Source organism: Falco punctatus (genome assembly GCF_963210335.1).
Source record: "Falco punctatus genome assembly, contig: scaffold_52, whole genome shotgun sequence".
Classification (NCBI taxonomy): domain Eukaryota; kingdom Metazoa; phylum Chordata; class Aves; order Falconiformes; family Falconidae; genus Falco; species Falco punctatus.
The window spans coordinates 338565-353872 of record NW_027660219.1 but is presented as its reverse complement, the minus strand read 5'-3'; the positions used below and the strand labels follow the sequence as shown (position 1 = coordinate 353872).

The 15308-nt window shown below is 50.9% G+C and overlaps 1 long non-coding RNA gene across 1 annotated transcript in view; it reads right to left on the bottom strand.

Annotated features, from left to right (window-relative positions):
* Window positions 1–4209: 4209 nt before the first annotated feature.
* The window catches only part of LOC308057580, a 68791-nt gene continuing 57692 nt past the window's right edge, over window positions 4210–15308 (bottom strand). Inside the window, exons 2-3 of the long non-coding RNA XR_013925340.1 lie at window positions 6473–6718; window positions 4210–4724 (exon numbers count right to left, since the gene is read on the bottom strand). This is a non-coding gene — a long non-coding RNA (uncharacterized lncRNA). The remainder of the gene's footprint in view (window positions 4725–6472; window positions 6719–15308) is intronic.

Genomic DNA, 15308 nt, shown 5'->3' with positions numbered 1-15308 from the left:
CAGCACTTGCGTAACCTGCACATCTTGAAGACCACCTCCATCGGCTCAGAGCTGACACGTGGCACTGAGGAGTCGCTACCAGGCAATGACAAGACAGTGATGACTTGTCAAGGTAAGAGCAATGATTACAAATCCTTTTCCTCCCTTTCCTCTGGTTTCCATTTCCAAGGAGTCAGCTCCCATGTGTCTGTACTGTGACTTACAGCTAAGCTGTGGTGGGGAAGGTGCAGCAAAGGACTTTGTCCTTTGAGAGCCACCTGGGCTTCTACCACAGATGCTTCTGCTGACATACCATGCGTCTTTGCAAAAATAAATCAAATTTGAGACGCACTCAGAAAGTCAGAGAAACAGCTTGTTTCCCACAGGCTTGGACGGCTGCTCAAAATGTTCATGGTCACAGGCTGACTGCAAAACCACTCCTCCTCTTTTTTCTTATTATTTTCATCAGCAAGTTAACCTTATACAGGCTGAAACAGCCTGCTGCAGCTTCCACTGAGAGCAACACCTGGCAGCTAACAGCCCGCTTACACAGCAAAGCTGCTGCACAAACCCTGCAAAACCACCCTGCCCAGAGAGCCTTTCCAAGGCTATCGTCCCTCCAGCAGCCTCCTAACCTCTGAAAACCTCCAGCCACTTGTTCCAAGGGTTTGATTCTTTCTGTAGGGTGCTCCCAGGCACCACAGGTGATAGGTGGGAAGAGCAGCCGCCGCTTTTGGCCAGGAGGTCCGAGGCAGCAAGGTCCCAGCTCTGGTGGGGCCCCTCCAGCAGATTTACACGGCGCTGCAAGAAGGGTCTCTGTCCATGCTAGAAGTTACGGGACTCTCACCGGGGAGAAGGTTGTGGAAGTCAGCAGCAGTGGATTTTTAGATTTTACATTTGATAGGAAAAAAGACTAACATTTGATGTGAAGACACCCGTACGCCAGGGGGGAAGACAGACATCAGCAAAACTATGAATGTGAAACCCATTGTTCCATAAATCATGGATTTAATGGAAATCTAAAGACTGATAATGCTGAACAGGACAGGAGGGGAACGACTCCTGTAGTATCCCACTTACACCCAGTCCTAAGCAAACTGTAACATCAACACAGCCATTCAGGAAAGGTTTCCACTCAAGACTTGAGGCCAGGCTACACTCTGGGTCCGTACAGCTCCACACGGAGCACCAGGACTCAGCGGGCAGCCAGGCTGCTGGACCTCACCCTAATGCACTTCAGGAGCCCAAGAGCAGGTTAAGCTCGTTATGGAGACCTAGCCCAGTTGTAATGAAGCAGGAGCCCTGGGACATGCTCCAAAACCAGCTGGCACAGCTCAGGTGATCTCTCTGCAATACCCCTGCTGCTCTGACACAGGCTCTTGGTCCCATCATGCTGCTCTCAGCTGCAGTGGTGTGAAACTGCAGCTGTGCTGACACGGGGGGCTCTCAGCCTCATTCCGGCTATAGAAGAGAACAAGATCCCCTTCCTTAAAAAAAAAAAAAAATTGTTTCACCTACTATAAAAGAAAGAAGAGGCTCGGATTATTCTAGGGTTTGCTCCAAGATGAGAAGGGATTTTGCATTGCTCAGGCAGCAGGCATTCTTCATCTCAGACCACGCAAATACTCAGAGTCAGGGCTCTGTTTCATTGAAGGACATGAGGTTTTGATTGCGCAAACACAAAAGCAAAAAGTTTTCTCCAAGTCTGCAATGAAACTCAAAAAGCCCGTTTAAACCTGCCAGCCTTGTGTGCAGGCTCACAGACAATGCTGGCAGGGAGAGTCACACATGGTATAAATCCAGATTATAAGAAGGGATTGGTCTTTCCATGATTAAACTTGGGCTGAACTTGGCCTCCTTTCCATAGAGGACCTTTTCATTCTTCAATAGGTGAACTAATGCCCATGGTTAATCCCCATACGCTACGTGTAAGGCCTGCCCTTCTATATAATAATCAGTACCCCTGAACACTGTAAGGACACTTATGAAGTGCCCTTAATTTACAGCCCTTGCAGCCCAGCTCAGCTTTAGGCAGGCTCTCGCCGCCTGCCAGGAGCTCACTGTTTAGAAACGCTTTTTTGCAACAACCTCTCCCAGCCTCACTAGAAACCTCATGTCTTCCCTCTCGGCACATCAAGATGCTGATGCGGGTATCTGCCAAGTGACCTCATCCAGGGAGGAGGAGGAGGAGGAAGAGAGGTTCTCAGCTATCACTTACCACCGGCTCAATGGCAAAAATATCACTGGAGAAAAGCACAGAGGCTTCTTGCACCTTTGCCCTCTGGTTCTGGAAGGCACAGGAGAGAAGGGAAAGGCGTTCTTGGAGCGTGGGGTCCATTGCACACTGCTTGAGAAAAGAATTCCTCTCATTCTCCTCCTGCTTCTGCAGCCTGCGACAGCGCCTGCAGCCATGGAGAGACACAAACCAAGCAGATCATTTAATAAAATTTGCAGAGACTGTTGCGTAAGCGCAGGAGCAGCAACGCCCTGCGGGAGGAACAGCAGGAGCAGCTCAGCGAGGGGCTGACCCCACGCCACGGGGTCCCAAGCAGATCAGGTTATCACTTGTTCGCTGGCATGGCAGGTAGTTTTACGCCACACTCACGAGCTAAGAGGAGGTTTTTGAAAGCTAGCAGCCCTCCGGAGAGCCTCCTGGCTCAAAGCTACTGCCACGACTAATGGACAACCCACCAACACCCTCAGATGGCTTTTCCTCCCGTAGAGGTGCTCGGGGGAGATGGATGAAGATGAAGGAGCACACACTGCAGTGCTTCGCTGGCAAGGGGAGAGCAGCTGGGATTCAGCTGCAGGTTACCAGCACCACTCTTTTTTACCTTCCCTTTTGGACTGGCAGGGATAAGCAAACTAGATCTGCTCCACTGCCTACACTGCCATCCAGCAGAGGATCCCAGAGCATTTGATAAGCAAACTCACGGACTTTCAGGCATTGCATCACTTCAGTGAAATTAACGCGTTTATATGCATGAAGACAGAGGCCCCGAGAGGTGAAGGGACTTTGCCTAGCATCACCCAATAACGAAGGCAGGACCAGCATCTCTGAATCCAAACCCTTACACCCAGCCTTGAACCACTTCAACATTTTTCTCTTTTTGGCCTTCTCCACAGAGCTTTGACACAGGTCACCTCTCCCTTGCTCGGTAGTTGTAGCAGCAATCATTCTAGTGTTTAAAGCTGCTCGCAACCGAGAGGTGAGAAGGCAGCACTGCTGCAGAGCACTTGCTTCCCAGCTGGCACATGGATGTGCCCCCTTCACGCTCCAGTCCCCTGGCCACCAAGGACCAGCAGGTGACTACTCGAGGGGGATGAGGGGAAGGCTCCATACACAGCACATCAGGGCAACGTGGTATAAACAGGACCGCAATCACCACCCAGCTAAATTCCAATACATTTAGAAAGGAAACACAGCCATGGGCATTACTAGCAGCACGCAGACAGAGCCTCGGGCAAATGCTGTCACCAGTGCCAAAAATACTTTCTTTGGCTTGCTCCCTGTGGAGTGACATGAGAAATGTTTTTCCACGGCTGACCTACAGCGTTGTGCATGAGGCGGGCTTCCAGGCACCGAGATGAGCAACCCTCAACTAAGCCTTCATCAACAGACAATAATTCCATTGTTGAATCCCAGAAAGTCCTGCAGGAGGGAGACAGAGCAAACCCCTGGGTAGACCTTGTGATGATCCAGGTCTTTTGGGGTGACAGCCAAGCGCAGGGTGCTGAACTGCCTCCTCCCATTGGAAAGGTCCTCTCTGCTCTGAGATCTCAAAAGCTTCTGCTACAGCAGCACAGTGGCCTCGGAGCTATGACCACCTCTAAGACTGCAAGTAAGGAAGAACAAAGCACTCTGCTCAGAGTGTAGAACACGAGCTGGCATAAGATCAAGTGCCATTGGAAAAACATTGGGTTGAAGTTAACTGTGGGGAAACCTGGTTGCTTCTGAGGGGAGAGAGGATCACTCAGGGTCCCATCTGAGATAGGCAGGTGGGAAGAGATGCTAAAAGAATGGTGCAGGGACGTACTAAGAGAAGGTCATGAGACTTTTTCTGTTAACACACTGATCTTGCACAGATGGCCTCAACGTTCGGGGCCAGCAAAGCACCCTGCCCTGTGCACTACTGGACAGGAAGGCTGAAGAAGGTTGCCGTCTTATCAAAGGTGGAGTGGAAGTAACTGCAGTGAATATCACAGCAGGTACGCTGCCGGCAGCTGTTAGGTGCTACCGCTCAACGCCGTCCCAGGTAAGGAGTGCCGACACCTTCCTCAGCCTCACAGACCCTCTGCGAGCCCAGGGACCTGGCCTCACTGACTTAGGGCTCCCACAGATGGGAATTTGCTCTCCGGGGAAATGCAACCTTTCCCCCAAAAAACATCAGCTGGAACATGGATGGAACCGGAATGGGAAGCACTGAGCTCCATTACCCTGAAGCCCAGGGGGGGACACCCTGGTGTCGTGGATGGTTTACTTGCCCTATGCCACTCAAAAAAGCACCAACATCCCTCTGAGGCCGTACGTTAGTTTTACCCTTGGGCCGTGTATCTTACTGAAATGAATCTTCCCAGTGAACCTCAGCTTCTCCTGATCCTCCTCTTCTTGACTAACAAAAGCCTTCCACTGGAGTGGGCTATGACTTTACTCCGATTGTGGATGACGATGGATCTGTGGTTTGACAGCGTGATGTAGGTCTTCCCAGCTGTCAAGGAGTTCCTGCCTAGCCTGATGTTGACATCTTCAGCGGCTCCATGAAGGCTTGTGTGAATATCTTCACCTGGAACAAAGCAAAAGGGAGACTTTGCTCATCGCCCTTGCTGATGGGAGTACAAGGAACGGAGGAAGCCACAGGGAACAGAAGTGTCACAGCCTTTAGCTGTATTAGCAGTTCCACAGATCAATACCTTTGTCACATCCTGATAGCTGCACGTGTACAGCACGAGGATGTCCTGGACACCACCTTAAGCACCTTATTTCTGGGTGGGCTTGTAAAGATTTAACCCCAAGGTGACCCTGTCTACAGGGGGATTTTTTCAGATGTGCCCAGGTGGCCTTTGGGTTGCCATCCCACTCGGGTCACAGGGAATTCTGCATCTGAGTCGTTCAGGTGACTCTCAGGAGTCGCACCTCGGTCACGGCTCGCCCAGAGTCTCCTGCAAGCATACCACCGGGGTTGTGTCTCTCCTGATCCCTTGTTGCCAACAAGCGAAGGTGCCTGGGGCATGCAGGCAGAAGAGGGAGGCAAGCAAAGTGACAGCCCCCGGCAGGATGGGACGCAGATGAGAACTTCACCGTGTTGGAGCAGCAGGGCCCTCACTTGCTGTGTGTCTGTGCAGACAGGTCGGAACGAGACTGGTGGGGCACGGCCCACGTCAACCTGCCCATCACAGCCCTGCAAGCCCATTTCTTCTGCCTGGAGCCTGTCGGTGCCTGTGCCCGAGCGTGCAAGCCTGCACCGAGCATTCCCAAGCTGTCCCACAACCCGAGCGAGCACACCTTTGCCTTCCACCTCAGACCGAAGAGGAGAGAGCCCCTGGCTGCGCACAGCAGCCGATGAACGCCTGGAGTCTTGCTGGAGCACCTGCCAGCCCTTCACCCTCCAGAAGAGACCCCCACCAAAGCGCCCTCGCTGCCAGAGCTTCCAAACCTTCATTCTTCCCAACCAAGCAGCTCCTGGGAGTCAACTAAGCTCAAACTTGAGCACCGAGCCTACTCTGCCTGTTGCAGGTGAGGGTTTCCAGGTGAGAAGCAAACCACAAACACGAGACATTCTCCGTCGAAATGGCACTTCTGTGGAGCGTGTTTAAAGCCTCAGAGGCAGCCCCAGCTGAGAAGGGCAGCGACCCGGCCAGCCCTGGAGAGCATCCCCCTGCCGAGGCAGAGCCTTCTCCTCGCTGCACAGGTTACAGCAAGGCAGCAGGGGATGGACCTGCCTTTCCAAGGCTGCCACACAACAGCACGGGGGAGAGCTGGCGGTGTCCTACACGGACTCCTTAAACCCTAAGCCGGACACAATGCGGCGAATCACAGCCATGCCAGGAGAAAGAGAGCCCCTCTCTTGGAGGGAGGTTGGGAATGAATCACCCTTCAAACAGATCTCTGCAGCCATTGCCTCACCTCCACACATGGAGAGTTCAGCCTTCGTGCCTGTATAACCTCAACCTCTCTGCTCTTAAGGGAGCCCAGGAGGAGCGGGAGGGATTCGTGGCCAGAGATGAGTCATGTTGCGAGAGAAACAGCAACGTCTCCATGACTGGACAGCCTGCTTTCTGGAATGGACAACTTAGCGTAGAAAAATAACTGAGGTTCAGAAGCGTTACAGAGGCAGGTGTGCTTTATAAGCGCTGCCTTCCCCCTCCGCTGAATCCTCAGCGTACGTTGGCAAGCAGAGGAAGCAGGACCCAAGAACTGGGAGACATGCACAGTGCTTTGAGCATGTACAACTCAGGTTCATGGAAACATGACATGAAAAATGCTCTACGAGACAACAAACTACTGCAAAATAAACTCCACGAAAACTATCATGATCTCGCTGTCTAAACCCATGGCCAGGTGGGTCTTGAAATAATGGGTATACTTCTGATCTTAAAAACCAAGCTGAAGCCTTTGAAATTTCATCTTTCTTTCTGCCCTTCTCTGAAGTACAGAGCAGCTTCTATACGAAGACTGAACAGGATTCCTCAACCTAGAAACCACATAGGAGATAGGTAGGTTTGTAGAAATATGAATGGCCTGGGAAAAACTTAACGCGGAAAAAATTGTCACAATTTGTTGTAAAACAGGAACCCGAGGGCCTGAAATAGTATTAGTCAAAATTAGAGAAAAGTAGTACTAGTACTTTTCCAAGGAATATTCCTTCCTTTGGAACGTACTGCCATAGGTGCCTACAGACACTCATCGCTATAAATCCACAAAGCAACTGGACAAAGGCTTGGCAGGTAAAACCATCAGCAGCGATTAAACAAAGACGTGAATAAAGCCTCCAGCACAGAAAAATGCTGCCTCCAAGGCCCACGAGGGAGAAAGCATATGCACTGCCTGCTTCTACACGCTTTGCTGAGCATCCCCTACTGCTGCTCTCCTGGAGAGCACTTACACTCCCGGCTGCAGGCACCGAGGACGCTTCTGAAGGCTGGAGGGCTTTGCCGGAGCACCTTCTACCACAGAGAGAAGGATCTGGCATCGTGCTGACTGTGTAAACCCACAAACCTCCCGGTACAGATGAGAGCGTGCGGATGCCAGCGAGTCAGGAGGGAGCAGCAGGTCTTTCTGCCAGGCAGATAAACTGGCACAGAGCAGAGCTGTCAGGGTTGGCTCAGGGCAGCTGCAGGCTTCATGTCCTGGGTGCCAAATGAGATGTGACATTTATTTAAGACTCTTGGTTATTTAATATATAAGTCTGGAGGAAAAAAAAACCAACCCAACCACAAAACAATCTCTGTACTGTAACAGCAATGTAGCCCTAGGTGTTTCACTTGATGGGGTGATGTCCGTGGGTCTGTGCTTTGGGACGCTTTGCTGCCATGAAAGCACATTTACTGAATCCAGACGTACCTGCCCTATCGTTACTTACACAACACGATGACCTTATTACAGGCTGTCAGCTCTCTCATTCTTACATGCTTTTGACGTATTTCCCAGAGACAGCAGGACACAGCTCACTCTGCAACCTGAACAAAGCAACACCTGAACTTGAAATTAAAAGAGAGGCTTCTTATACAGCAGTAGAGCAGATGCTTTGGGCTGTGCACTCCTGAACGATGCTCTCTGAGACAGCAGGAACACCACCGTGTTTTATTCCAGCATCCACCTGCACGGCTATGGCCACCGGTTATCTTAGCACATCACGGTAACTTTTAACTATCTGAAAGTAAGAAACCCAGCACTGGGACATCCTCTGTGGGGCCTGTTGTGCAGGAGGAGAGGGAATTTACAGAAGAGCTAAAATATCTTTCCGAATATTAAGCAAACCCTTGAACAAGATTTCAAAACAAATTTCAGGTTTTATGAAGAATGCGTTCCCAGCATTCAACAGCCAGTACCTTCCTCCATCGATTACTGCTCTAAATATTAGGAAGCTGGTAGCCAGATGGATTAGACTGAAGAGAAACAAAACAGCACTCTGCTGCCTTTCGTCCTCACCGTAATATTCTCCCTCTATCCCTGTAACTCCCGCCTCGCTGCATTTGGATTTTAAACCTTTTTAGGACTGCATGACAGTCCGGTTCAGAATATTTGGGTAACAGGGAAAGCAAGTTTAAATTAATTTGCCCAGTTTGTCAGAAAACTATGCCTGGCTCTCACCTCTTCTAAAAGAGACAGGTCCTGCTGCTTTTTCACTGAAAATACAAGCAAGCAACAAAAGCCGAGCTCTTCACTCAGAAGGGTGTCATTGTACCTCCACATCGACCCTCTGAGCAGTTCTTTTGCTCCTGCTGCTATCACGATACCCAACTGCCTCACCATCACCAGCATATTCTGGGTTTTCAAACAGCGTGCAAAGGTCTGCTGGCACCACTTCACCACCGGAGAAGGGAGTCACTTCACCAGGCTAACGATCTCTGGAAAGCGAGAGGAGTCCCCTGCGGCTGGATCCAGCCCTCCCCACCATATGCTTTTTGCTGCACCTCCCATAGAGCTACCTCGGTCAGAGTCAGGAGCGCTGCTCTGAGCTGTTTTGCTGTCAGGAAGCTAATGGCATCACCTACAAAGTGTGCTGGGTCTCTGACAAAGGCCACCTGTCAGTCCCCACGCTCGTATTTCCAGCACTAGAGCAAAACACAGGGCAGTGACAGTCATTTTTAAGTGTTTCTCTGAGGCAGTGCTCATGAGCTACCTTCAGACATCATTAAAACCATCGTGCTGGTTACTCCAGCCCTAGGAGCAGCTTGTTTATAAACCTCACCATTAAATAACTGCTGCCAACACAGGGGTTTCTACAGGACCATTGCCCAGGCTACAACAAAGCTCAGGGCACCCTAATCATCACTGCTGCCACAGCTGATGCTGTCAACAGCTAAAGTCCCCAGCAAAGCCCCCTCTGAGCCCATGCAGCCCATCGCAAGGAAAGGATCCGCTACCCCAGAGCACTGCAAGCCACCGTGAGACAACAGATGGGCAGGAAAAGGGAGATGGAGAGCAATGACCAGCCACAGCATCTGCGGGACAGGTCGCAGGCTCTTCAGACGGCTCTCCTGCACTTAGGAGTCACCCTGCTTTCCACCAGGCTCCTTGCTGTGCATCCTCCTGTAATGGAGCACCCAAAGTATTCCCCATTACCTCCTCCGCACCGTGCTTAGGAAGGGCTGTTGGCTTTGTTACGGGATGAAATACTCCAGCGCAGGAATATCTGGCAGCCAGCACAGAGGCTTTGTGCTGCCCAGCGTGAAGGACCCTCGCAGAATGGATTGAAAGGACAATGAAACTGTTGGATAACGCAAGACAGCGCTGCCGCATATCCAGGATGCCGTGGGCTATTTTTAATCGTTATTGCCACTACAGCCATGAAACGCTGCGGTCCCTGATCAGCTGAAACACTGCTTTTGGCCCACGGGGAAAAACAGGGCAGGAACCTTCATTCTGATTGCCTGGCAAAGGCATGCTCAATACGCCACTTCATAAATCAATCACCCTTCAAGCTACTCTTCTGCTTCTCAGCAGACGTTGATTGATCCACGAGGAAAGGAGACTAATGAATGGTCAGTTCTGCCCCGAAATGCATCCAGGGTTCATGGCACCTAAGAACATACTAGTGATCTCCACTGATGATAGAAGAGACAAGCTGCAGTCCAGGATGCCCTGCAAAGAGCTGAAAACTACGTTCTTCCAGAAATCCTTCACAGGCTAAGAATGGGAGAGGCGGCGTCACATGGAAGTCTGCTTCTGGGGATGAACAAAACAGCCAAAAAGAGACTTTTAACCTCCAAATAACCCTCCTAGCACCCACCCCCCAGCCGTGCTCATGCAGTCAACTCCACGGGTTGCTTTAGCAGCATTTTTGTCAGAAGGGGTGACACATAGTTTTGGAGATATAAAGCCATGAATAACAAAAAAAAAAAGATCAAGCAAATGAAGCACAAACTTAATTTCTTTTCTTCTACCCTCAAAGCGACAGACCATCGGCTTTGAAACACAAGGCCCTAGAGAGGGGCGAAGGCCATACTCTGTTTGCAAGAAATTTAACAACCTTATCTAAAACAGTATATATAAAGAAAAATCATTGTTACAAGCAGTTGTGGAAAAGGGGAACAAAGACAGGAAACGGTTGTTAACTGTTAGCTGATCTGACATGAAGGAACACTTTGGAGACCAATTATACTCACCCATCAGTCTAATTGATTTGAACTATAAAAGCCTATATAACCAATTATTTGTATAAAGTATTAGTTACCAATCCTCAGTCCGTTGCAGCCCTGCTACGATTCACATGCAAAGTCAACATATAATCGCACAAAGTCCTATTTACGCCTCTTTTTGCCTACAGTATATGCCACCCTGCACTCGCTTTGAAGCAGACGTACAAGAACATAAAAGTCCAACAGAAACTAGCCAATCCTGCTGGGAATTCTCACAAGTGAAGGAAGAAAAGTACAACATGCACTCACGACCTGAGGCAAGCAGAAAGGAAAATCCCTTTGCAAAGTTCTTAAATGCCTGGCTGTCCAAGGAAAAGCTAGAGCAGCCTCTTGTAATAACCACGGCATCAGAGCCTGGCTTACACCTTTGGATAACATGGGAAACAAGATCTTTAAAAACTCACCAAACAAAACAAGTTTGTCTGCATCTGCTAGCACTAAACACAAACGGAAATAATTACATCACTTCACGCACTACAGTAAAGCTCTGGAGCCAAGAGGCTGCTGCTTAGGGAAGCAGAAGGTTTCCTCACCTCTCAGCACTGGTAAGAAGCCACTACCAGCCTGCCTGGTGTTGAAGGGTCGGAGAATTGCGCGGCGATGAAGAGCTACAGACCTGACCAGCAGTGGCACACAGCGGTGGCCACCAGAAGCTATGGGGCTGTTGCCGTGAATTTAGCTCGATAGGAACCGAACACACTGCGACATCAGAGCCCCTGTGAACGCTCACACCAGAGTAAGGTTAAAACCAGAAATGGTTTTGGCATTCCCACCCTGGTATCCCGCACGACACAGGCACAGCTCAGGTCAAGATGCAGCGAGGCAGAGGGTTTGCTCAGGCAAGTCCTGAGCCTCCTCCGCTCCGGCTGGAGTCGGTACAAACCGCGAGGGCTCAGCAACCTGAGTGATCTCAGGAACGTGAAACACAACAGAGCGAGGGCTGAACCTCAGTTAAACCCTGCTGCCTATCCACATCCATCAGTGGGTTTGCAGAGAAAAAAGACAAAGGAAAAGGCTTGATCTAGAGGCTAAGTCAATAGGATTTTCATTTTGTTTTCAGACAAGTTCCTGGAAGCTACCGATGGCAGTGCCAGCCTGGCAAGATGACAGGACCTTCGGTAGAAAGGGGGTTCTTAAAGGAAAGAGAAGAGAGGCATGCAGAGGTGGTTGTCTTCTCCAAAGTCTGCACAAAACCACAGACTAGTATCACAGCGAGGTAATGTTTTACTCTTGCGAGTAGCTGAGATGCCCAGAGGTGATGGCACACCCATGCTGCCGTTACTTGTTCAGCCTCAAACATCAACAAACACGTAGGGCTGGGATTTAATGAGCTTCCTGCGTGTGTACAGTGGCCACTAACACACCGCCAAGCCCTTGCAGAGGTGGCCTCATTTACCAAAGTAAGCCGATTCAGCTAAGCCCAGCATCAATTTCAGCTGAAGAAAGGGATTCAGCATCCCAACACATCGACATTCCCGGCTGGGAACCCCATGCTGCTCTGTGCAGGAGCTGAGCAGTCAGTAACGCCCCTGACAATTCCCCTCGGCCCATACGCAACGCGATGCAGCCCCTACCGCAGTTTCCCACCGCGGCCGAGATGCAGAGGCTGCGCTTGCCCTGCTGCCAGCCGAGCACACCTGGTTCTGTAGTTACCGTCATCTTCACCAAACCCAAATGGCTCTAACACACCACATCAAACTCTCTGTCGTGCCACAGGTGACTGAAGAGCTCCACATCAGCTCCCTAATTAATCGTGTTTCATATGCCTTGATTTTTCCTGTGATCTCATGCCTCCTTTTCCCCCATTTGTGATGAAACCTCGGTGTTTTCTCAAGCTGGCGGTTATCACTCACAGCTCCAGAGGCTGCCGCAGCACAGAGAAGCTGCCTGTGGTTAGACCGAGAAGGGCAGAGGCACCTCAGGGCAGTGGCTCAGGCCATCCTGCGTAGGGCAGAAGACCCAGATCCTATTCTGACATCCCCTGCCACCCTGAGCATTGCTGCCACACTAAATACAGTGATCCCCAGCCAGTTCTCCCAGATCTACCCAAGATGCTTACGTTGCCCTAAGGAGATCTTGTCTATTGTGCAAGTGTTGGTGCTGGCTTAGAGGAAGGGGAAGATCTGAGGCCAGCTCATCACGCTTACTGACCAACCCAAACCACACATCCCAGTAGCTCTCCAGTGCTCAGTACCAAACCCCCCTGCAGCAGCCCCCCGCGTGCGGACAGCCTAAGCAGCAGCTGCTGGCCAGCCTTCGGGACTGGGGGGCTGGCGGGACCCTGCCAGGGAGGAGACGGCTCCGGCAGGGCTTGCTTCTCCACGCTGCAGGCTGGAATCACCACCCCTGACGTGTTTGACAAACACACAGATGTGGTGCTTCGGGACACGGTTTAGTGGTGGGCTTGGCAATCCGGGGTTAAGTTGGACTTGGTCATCTTCAAGGTCTTTTCCAACCTCCATCATTCTATGATTCTACGAGGCTGATGGCATTTGCCCCACGCCTAGCAAGCAGCAATGGGGAGGAAACGGTGCTGGGGACCCCCTGCTGTCAGGGCCAGGCAGCAAAGCTCAGCGGCGGGGGAACAAGGCAGCCAGAGCCCTCCCTGACCCAGGGCAAGGCAAGCTCTGCTCCACATCATCTCCAGCTCCCAGCGTGCTGCACTGAAGAAGCCTATTTAGCTGCTCTCTCCTGCCATACAGGAATAACCTGAATCTGGCACAGAGCAAGTCTTGCCGCCCAGGGCTCAGGAGGGGAGACATGACTTCACCCACTTCCTATGGGGACAGGAACTGAGCCAGCGCAGGAAAACTCACCCTGATTAACAACCACGGAGCCAGAATCAGACCCTGCTCGCACCTTCTACCTGCCCTTGAAGTAAGCAATTGAGGAGCCGAGGCTGAACTCCCCCAACTGTGCCCTGGGCGTGCAGAACCACAAAGGATGCTCTGAGCCTGGGTCTGCCATCCACAGCAAACAAGCCAAGATTTGCTTTAGCACAGCTCCTGCTCAGCAGCTGTCAGCCCTCCTGCAAGCTGTGTGGGAAGTTGAGGGAAAACAGGGTATTCATCTGCCAAACACCTAGATGGTTCCTCACCAGGCTTTTAGCACAAGGCTGGAGGCTTCCAGCAGGACTAAAACCACCGAGAACTACTCCTGAGCCACACACGTTACCTCTCTTCTGGGGAAACTGCTTTTTGGGGCTCCGAACCAAGGGGAGAGAGAAGAGTAATGGAATAGGCAGTTCTGCTTGAGGGCTGCCTCCTCTTGGGTATGCTGTCTCCTAAAATACTCCTATGGGTATGGGTTCTGATCCTCCCCTCAAAGAGGGTGAGATCCTGCCCCCAGGCTTTTGCTTCTGCGTTAGGCTCACAGAACTACTGAAAGAGAGCCATCTGCATCGTTACTTTTATTACTGACAGCAATAAAAGCATCTCAGTATATAGCGCCTCTCAGCCATGCACAAGCTCGGTGGTGCTTTGCTAATTACTGAAGTTTTCTGTGCTGACAAAGAGATGCCAAGGGATGCAGCAACCAATGGGGAAAAACTGCACAGAGGAATTTCAATACCGCACCACAGATCCCCTGGGCTAGAAGCGTGTTGTAGCGCCTTGCCACAAGAGCCAGTGGGCACTGGAGGCACCCACATACAGGCACAGGATCTGGTCCTACACCTTGAAGACCACCCATCATACTATACTAGTACTCGTTGGAGACAGGAGCCTACTGTGAGTCAGCATTTAGGGAGCTCTGAGTAGAGAAGCAATTCTCCTTCCACAACTCCAAGCATCTCTCTGGCACCTCCTGTCTCTGGCAGCCTTCTCCACCTGCATGGAGCACCTGCCGTAGACGTTATTGTTTCTGGATGGCATTGGACTGGTGGATTTGCTTTGCACCTCTGGCACACCTCTGGAAACCCGTCATGCATCTCCTCAGCCACGTGTCCCTGAGCAAAGCTCACCTTCCCACACCAAGCTGGTGCTACGCTGCCAGGTTGCAATAAATGTTGTTACTGCAGCAAACTGGGTTTGGTGTACAATCAGCAGCACTCAGGGCAAGCAGCTTGGGCATCATCTCACTTGAGCAGGACTTGACAGCTGAAAGAATATCAAAACTTTATGAATACTGGCTTGGTTGAGACTAGGACTTACCTCCATAAACTTATTTTCCCACATCCACACGGTCCACACAGGGTGGGCTGAACGTCATCTGGGAAAGGCCAAGTGACCGACAGGACTTTCAGTGGAATTGAAACCTTTTCCAAAGCTGTACGAGTGCTTCACACGCAGGTTTCAGAAACCCTTTCAAGTACCATGATCTGATGTTAAGGTGCTGGACAGGGATACGCTGGAACCCTGAACATCCCAAGTCACCCTCATTTCAGTACGAGCTGGGATTTTTCACACCCAGACACATGTACACAGGCGAAAAGGAGGAGTTTAGGCACGTAAAGCACTGAAGGACAAGTTTTCATTGTAAATCATTACGCTCATAGCAGCAAACATTTTCTCCACGCTCATCCATAAATTTGTAGCAACAGAACTGCCACCACACACACAGTCTATCCAGGGGACAGTACCTGTGCTCCTAACCAGCCCAAAGGACACACAATTTAAATCAACCAAATCATACGCTAAGGGAAAAATTGTGACTTGTTCACATGGAAGAGCTCCATGCTTGCTTAAGCAATGCTAGGGACAGATCTGACCCAGCTTCAGCAGAAATTTAAGCAATGTTCACCTGATCCTGCGTAAGTCACCCTAAGAAGGGTGTGATCCATTGAGAACTACTGCTGCCTGCGAGCAAGTCAGTACCGATACACAGCCAAGCGAGGGAAACGCCTCCCAACACCTTAAACTGCTGTTTTGCTCTTAGCACTTCTGTTTCTTAATAAACACTCTGTTGGTGGCTCCGAAAGAGCAACCCGGCTGCTTTCTGTACGCGCGTCACAGGGAGCCTGCCGTGGT